This window comes from Aythya ferina, assembly GCF_964211825.1.
Source record: "Aythya ferina genome assembly, chromosome: 19".
Taxonomy (NCBI): domain Eukaryota; kingdom Metazoa; phylum Chordata; class Aves; order Anseriformes; family Anatidae; genus Aythya; species Aythya ferina.
In genome coordinates, this window is record NC_140309.1 from 11,929,704 (window position 1) to 11,937,306 (window position 7,603).

The window sequence follows — 7,603 nt, forward strand, 5'->3', positions numbered from 1 at the left end:
TACCCAGCTGGGACCAGAGGAACTCTCAGATCTCTGGAGAACACCCACAAGCCTCACCATGGCATGCTACTTAAAAGGTGAAAACAATTTTCAGAACAAGCCGAAGTCAATGGAAACCCCCTAAGGGTTTCTTCAGTTTTCATGTTGTGTTTGCTGGCAGCCCGATGAGCTGTGGCTGCAGCTTACCGAAAGCAAACAGCCCAGGGGCTGCAGCCCCACGGACTCCCTCAGATGGAGGGATGGTTTGGTGTGCCAGGACACAGGCACGCTTACAGCCCTGCTGGTACCGTATGGTGGTCGAGGAGCGGGCGATGGGCAGCCATCATCCAAGCTTCTTCCCACTTAGAGCTTTCTCTTTTCTTAAAATGCACGGAAGTTTTAAAAACTTCTCAGTCACTTCTCCCCCTGCTTTTTGCTCACCTCCCTGTATGGCTGTGGCTCACCCCGCTGCAGGTTTGAGCCACTACAGGGACAACGCTTGGCTGTTCTCTAGCAGGAACAGAAAAATAAGATAAAATTAAAAACAACACCAACTTAGCTGAGAAAGTAATAAGAAGGCAAACTCAATTACTGTTTCATCTGGCATTATTGTAGCTTTGCTGCTGTTTGTCAGGGACTTCTTCCAGGCAAAATTGGAGAGATTATCTTGTCTGGATGTTATGAGGTAGCTAATCCCTTCCGCAAGCGGAGGGGCGCCAAGCGCGCCGCGTTGGGCCCGTGGGCGCGTGGAGGCGGGCGAAGCGCTGCCGCCAGCTCCCGGCCTGGCACGGCCTCTGGGAGAGCACCACCACCCCGAGATGCTCTCATCTCCTCCTCTCCCTGCCTGGCCGTGCCTTTGCTGTCCATGGATGATGTGTCCCCAGAAGAGCCTGCACGCCCCCGGTGTCCCTGCTGCTGGAGCTGAGCTGAGGATGAGGCCGGTCCTGCCTTCCTCCAGCCCACTGCAGGGGTCCCTGCGGCACAGCGCGGGTGGGAGACACCAGGAAGCACATCCCCACCTACACGGGGTCTTAGACAGTGCATGTCACTCTGGGGCCATTCCTTCCAGGGAAGACAGTCAGCTTTCCCTGTAAGGACAGCTATTTCTCTTTCGTTTCAAACTCAGATGTAAGCGGGGTGAGGTTCAACAGAAATTCATAAAGGTCTGATTGTTAATCACACTGTACATTAACCCAGAGCAAGGTGTTTAGGCAAACAGCACCGACACAGCTAACGCCTCGCAGCAAAGCAATGGATCACTATTGCAGCCTGGGGAACGAAATGTGGAGCCCCCCTACCCCCTGCTCGCAGGACCAAACTCTCCGTCTGCCCCTGCTCCCCATGAGAACAGGGAGCAAAAACCAAAAACCAGACCTCACTTGTTCCCCTGGCCCCCAGGAGCTCAGGGAAAACATCTTTGCAATTGGGGGAAATGTAAAGGGTTGCTCAGCTGGAAAAACTGACCAGCCACTCTACCGTGTGTGTATGTATATGTGTATGTACGTAGGGGTGTGCTTAATGATAATGACTTCTTTTCAGCAGCAAGCAATGTGTCTGTTGCAACCAAAAACGATTCTGCTATTTCAACGCCGGGAAATCTGCAAGTCAAAGGTGAGGGAATGACTGCACGGAGCAGCCAATATTAAAAAATCACAATCTGGCAGCCAGCAGCAGCCTGTGATTTCTGGGCGAGCTGGATTGCCAATCATTTTTATACCTCTGCGCTTTAAATAGCAATAATGTGTTGAATGTGAAATTGCCTGTGCTGATGTGGTTTGCTCCGCGCTATTAAAATACAAGCATCGGGACACATATTACACATTTGTGATTCCTCGGAGACATTGTTGGGGGAAAAATACAAACTCCACAAGAAAATTGTGGGGATAAAGAGTCAAATGGGAAGGGAGAACTGGACAACCAGGTCCCTGAAAGATCACAAGCATGAGGAAAGGAAACGGGGGGAACATTGTCTGGTGCATCTGGATACGTCCAGGAAATAGCCAATTATTCCAAAGCCACCGGAGCACATTAAGTGACGGAAATTATTTCCGATAACGTTTATTCCCCGTTTGATTTTTATTTGTTTTTTTGCTCTGGCTTGGCCCATTCCAGAGCAACACTTGGCCCAACACCTCTGGCCCCATCTTGGCACTAGGTTGCTGCTGTGCCTTCCTACGGAGCCAAAGCTCCAGCAAAAGGTGCTCTGTTGCACCTCGCGCAGCCTTGGAAGAGGTGAGGCAGGCGCAGCCCCAGCAGTTCCCGGTGGCAGGAGGCTGGCGCCCACCAGAGTGGAGCCCCCAGCAGTGCCAGCCGGGCCCGGTGCTGCCACCCTGCCACAGGGCCACGGAGCTGTTCGGGTTGCTCACCCAACCCCCCCCCTCCCCTCACATGGTGTCCCCATTGCGTACCTTCCTGCCAGCAGTTTTGCCAGGACTTTCCAGGACCGCGGGTAATGCTGCTGGCAGCTTTGCCTGGACAAGGACACAGAGTGCTAAACCCTCAGCCATGCACAGCCTGCATCTTCACAGGAGCTCTTTTTGTCCCGAAGTCGGTAGCCGTTACACACTCTGACAACCACATAACTCTTTGTGGATGATCAAACCCTTTAATGTATGACTTTATAGCCGTATTTATATATAAGTACCCACATGTAATGCATACTTGTATAAAAAGTACCAAGCCATCTGCGTAAACAGCTATATTCCTGAAAGGGGAAAAAACTGTGATGCATGCACAGTGTTATTTCCATCCACCTAAAAAGTTATTGCATGATTCATTAATCTCCACCCTGCTTTCTGCCCTCTACCCTCTCCCCTGTCAGCACATAAATAGCCGCTCCTCAGTCCCACAGTCCAGGTGCCAAACTACTGCAAAGTCTTTCAAGAATAGGACATTCCTAGCTCAGACACATACAGACCAGGGGCTGAGGGTGAATAAAATAAAATAAATAAAGGAGCCTTCGATACTCTCAGGATTAGTTTTGCTGTAGCATCATCTAGTGACCGGAGCAAAGCCGGGTCCCTGTGGGCAGCTCCTGCCATCAGCAGCAGCACCAGGAGAGAGGGAAGGCACGGGTGGCGGGGGGCTGGGATGCTCGTTCGGCAGACGTGGAACAAAGCAAAGAGATTTAAGGTCCTGTCATACTCGGGAATTTTATTAGTCCTTCTGCAGCAGTTATAGGGCTGATTTTTTTATTATTATTTTTTAAGAGAATAGGCATAGCGGGAAGGTCCTAGTAATAAAAGGTGCCAGAACAGAATAAAAAACGAAGTATCTCTGTTCATCATACTCACGGACCCCATGCTATTGAACCAAGGTCACACAAAACTAGAACTCGAGCCCGTGTTTCTCCAGCCCCTCCACTGCCTTCGCTACGCCCTGCCAGCACGCCCGCTCCTCATCCTCCACCTCGCTTCGTCGTTGCTGAAGCTCAGCCCCAGCAGCCGGAGCGACCTCACCTGCAGAGGAGCTTCCTCTCCACACACAGACCTCAAACCCAGGCAACCAGAGTACAACGTAATCAACACAAAAAGGCCGAGAAAATTAACTTAAAAACGTTAACTGAGAAGAACAAAGACTTTAGACGTGAGCTGGAAGACAAATTGCGCCCAGAGGAGAAGGCGGCGCGGGCAGTTAGGTGCAAAGGCGCTGTGTTTACAGAGGTTGCGACGCAGAGGAGATGGCAGGCGAGATATTGATTTGATAAGCAGATGAGCTGAAATTCTGAACGCACTGGAGATGCTGATAGAAAAAACAGGATAGAGGGAGAGACAGGGGAACGCAGGAGAAACAGCTGTGTACACTGAGATGCATGAGATGTTATGGAAAATAGAAGGTCATCACGATCCACGAAATTCTCAAAAGAAATAGGAGAAGTGGAGATCGCAGGGAGACAGCAGATGTTTTCATGCCAAGACAATGATGGAACCGTAATTACAGCGAGATAGAGCATCCTGCATAGTCACAGCAACAAAGAAACAAAACAAAACCCCAAACCAGACACGTTTGATTGGCAACTGGAAAAGACTAAGGAAAGGTAATAAGCATTTAGCCCTTCTCTTACACACAAGTCAGAAGAGTGAGAGAGGGCACCTCTCCACTGCAGGGTGAGAGCCCTGACCAGGAGGTCAAGCTGCTGATGAGAACCCAGGGGCTCACCTGCATCTTTCACGCGAGCTACAGCTGGGGGCTCACAGCTGAAGCCAGGAGCAGTTTTCTCTCCCTGTTTTCAATACTGGGGACTCCCAACACACAAGGACAGAGGCAGGGACGTGCCCCAGCCAGCACTACCCCAGGCACCTCACCTGAGGTCAGAGCCCAAGCAGTGGCACAGCCAGAGGCAGCAGGGGCTTGTGTACCACAGGGGCTCCATCCCCTCTCCGCCGCCACGGCTCCTACCTGGCAGGGCTGCCTTCGTGGCATTTCCTCCCTTCCTTCTCAAGTTAAGTCCAGGTAGATCATTTGCAGCCAAAAGTCTGATGGTTTGGTACAGCAGGACACAAACCACCTGAGCACCATTCCTGCCCTCAGCCCCTGTCTGTGTGGGCTCAGCAGCACGAGGCCTCGCCCGGTGCTCGCTCTCCTCCATCCTCCTCAGAGCAGTGCTCATGTTCCCGGCTGGGGGACAGCACTGCTGCCTTTGTGCTCCATGGGACTGTGCCCTGGTGATCTCTGAGCCTCTGTCCATGCCCCAGGGCCCTGAGGCCGGCTTTCCCTGCGTGTACCTGGGGCAGCACGGTGCAGAGACTGGGAGAGGTGGTGCTTGGCCAAGGAAAGCAGTCAGGGACGGTAGCCTGTGCCTCGTCAGCCTCCTTGTGATTCTTCTCTGCCTTCTTCCCCAAAGACGAGAAGAGCCGTGCATTATTTTTGTCAGGTCTTCAAAAAAATAAAGTTACAGTTGTGGTACATGGCACCTTAGCTTGCCCACAGGCTCCCGAAAGTGCAATTTTTGCCTGTGTAAAATTAATTATATACATTCAGCATGCTCTCGGTCTCTAAAATACAAAAGGGCTTAGAAATATGAAAATAAAGCTCGAATTTGTTGCTAATTAAGTAAAATAACACCTCTGTGCACTGTATTTGCAGCACCTGAAGAGGAACGTTTCCTCCAGGCTCGTTCATACTTGTCAGGCAGGCCCCTCTTTTATTTATTTATTTAAGTGCACCGAGCTGTGTTTCCAGCTCCCTCAGCCCCAGGTCCGCCTTTCAGTGCCGGCTCACCCCAGGCTGGCCGGGTTTGGGGGCAGAACAAAGCCGGGCAGCGGCCCCGGGGCAGGGCGGCGAGGCCGAGCCAGGAGGGGCCAGGCCCGGCCCGGCCGGTGCTCGGGCGCCCTCTGCTGCCCCGGGGCTCCGCGAGGCCCTTCCCCGCCGTGGGGCCTTCGCGGCCCGGCTGGGGCTGGAAGGGACCCCGCAGGCCCAGGGAGGCCCCGGGGACTTGAGCAGGGGACCCCCGGAGCTGGCTGAGGCGCCTCACGCTTCCCGGGAGCCGAGCATGGCAGCAGTGCCAGGCTGCTGGCCCCAGGCAGGACGGGGCCAGAACTGGAGCCCCGGGGTGTGAGCAGGGTGGTTGGCATTGCTGTCTGTAACTACAAGTGAGGAGCAGCTCCTGAGGGCCAGAAAATGGGCTTCGATGCCTCAGACACACAGCTTCTAGACCCAGACAACACCTAGGAAAGAAACCCAGCTCCACAAATTACGTTGAAAGTGTCATTTTCCAGAAATGAGAGCACCCTCCTGGAACAGCCTCAAATATCACTTCAGCATCCTTGAATCCAAACAGTAGAGTTCAGGCATACTTAAAAAAAAAAAAAAAAAAAAAAAGTCACCCACTCACAGCTCTGGAGCTGGAACAGGCGCTGAGCAGAGGGGGAGCCCCTTCAATCCGAGCCCCCTGTCCCAGGGGAAGGACCCCAAGGCCGCACCACAGCCAGCGCCACTCAGCGCCAGAACTCTGACATCCCAGGGGCTGAGGGAACCAAGGCTGCTGTTGTAAAACACCTGACCACGTTTTTAGGCATGAAAACATAGTCCTAAGACTTTGCAGCAGCTCTTACATTCCTGGTTCAGCAAAAGGAGGAAAGACCCTGGTGTGTGTTCATCTCCCAAAGGCCAGTGTAGAGCTAGAAAAGGTGCAGGGAGGATGCACGGTACCACCAGCTTCCACGTAAGGAGCTAAATGGACTTCAGACGCCTCCCAGAACACAAGCAGGTGACAGAAGTCTATAAGCCTGCAAGTGGCACAGACAAGGCAAAGCAGGGGCCATTACTCACCTGAGGCAGCATCAGGGTGATGGATTATCTGGGGTTGTTCTCAGGCAATTTAGAAGACAAACAGGAAGCAATTCTTTCACCCACACGTAATTATGTTGGGAGACACATTGCCACAGGATCTCGTGAAGGTCAGAAGGACAAACAGACTCAAAAAGCCATCACACGAATTCAACATGTCTGTTAAGTACAATAGCTGCGTGGGGCTCAGAAGCCCCAGCATCACTCCTAGCTGGAAATGGGGCCAGCCCCCAGGGCAGGACAGCTCTGCAGGGGATCCAGCTTCTGCACCTTGTATCTGAATTACATGGGCAAGTACCAGACCGACCTCCATCCCCCCATCCCATGTCAGGGCCAGTCTTGGACCACAGAGCCCCAGAGCACTGGCTCATCCCTCTTACACCAGCCCCAAGCGCAATCTGGCTGCTTTGGGCAAACGGGGCAGGAGAATCTTTCCCCTTTAGCTTTGCGTTGGTGCTGGTCTTTTCTTTTGACAGGAAGGGGGAGGAGGCAGAGGTGGCTGGAGCCAAAACCCAGCCCTGGAGGCACTGAACTAAATGCAGGACACATGTTGGTGGTTCTTGCTCTGTGGCCTCTGACTTGCAGGCTTCCTACTGACAGCACCGAGACAGGGACACGATGTATTTGTATAACTCAAGAGCAGAGAAAGTCATAGCAAACTTTATTTTTACTTTTATAGGAAGAAAACCAGCCAATGAAATTTCCACCACCAAAGGCCAGAGCCAGGTTCCCTGCTGGGCTGTGAGCAGGCTGCATACGTGGCTATGAGAGGCAGGGAGCTGAACCACCCCATGTCAGCACTGCCAGCAGCAGACAGGGGCACCATTCATTACGCTCCATCTGCTCCAAAAACACCCTCTTTGCTCCTCCCCTCCTCACTCTTTAAGAAGTCTTTGACTCACTGTGCTGCAGGAAAAACAGCCCTGTGCCCCCTGAGGACCTGGCCCAGGCACTGCTCAGCTGCCCTGGTGTGGAGGGGACAGGGACAGAGGCCATGGTGGGAGGCCTCATTGAAAGCAGCCCCCAGGCTACCAGAGGTCAGAAGAGCAAGGTCTGGGCTGACACGGGGCCACTCAGCAGAGGAAAGCAGGAGCACAGCTTCGGGCTGGGAGGCAGGAAGCACTCCAGACGGAAGTTATAAATTAGGCATCTCCAGAGACCTCATTCATTTTACCCATAATAAAATTACCACTTCTCAAAGGGGAAAGCCCCTTTGAATGACTTCAAAGTAAGCCCACGGGAAGGCTCAGCTCAGATGCACGCATGCTCAGCCCCTGGTTTGCAGCCAAGAAGAACAGGGCCGCTTCAGGGATGGGGCTGGTTCCCTGAACAACTG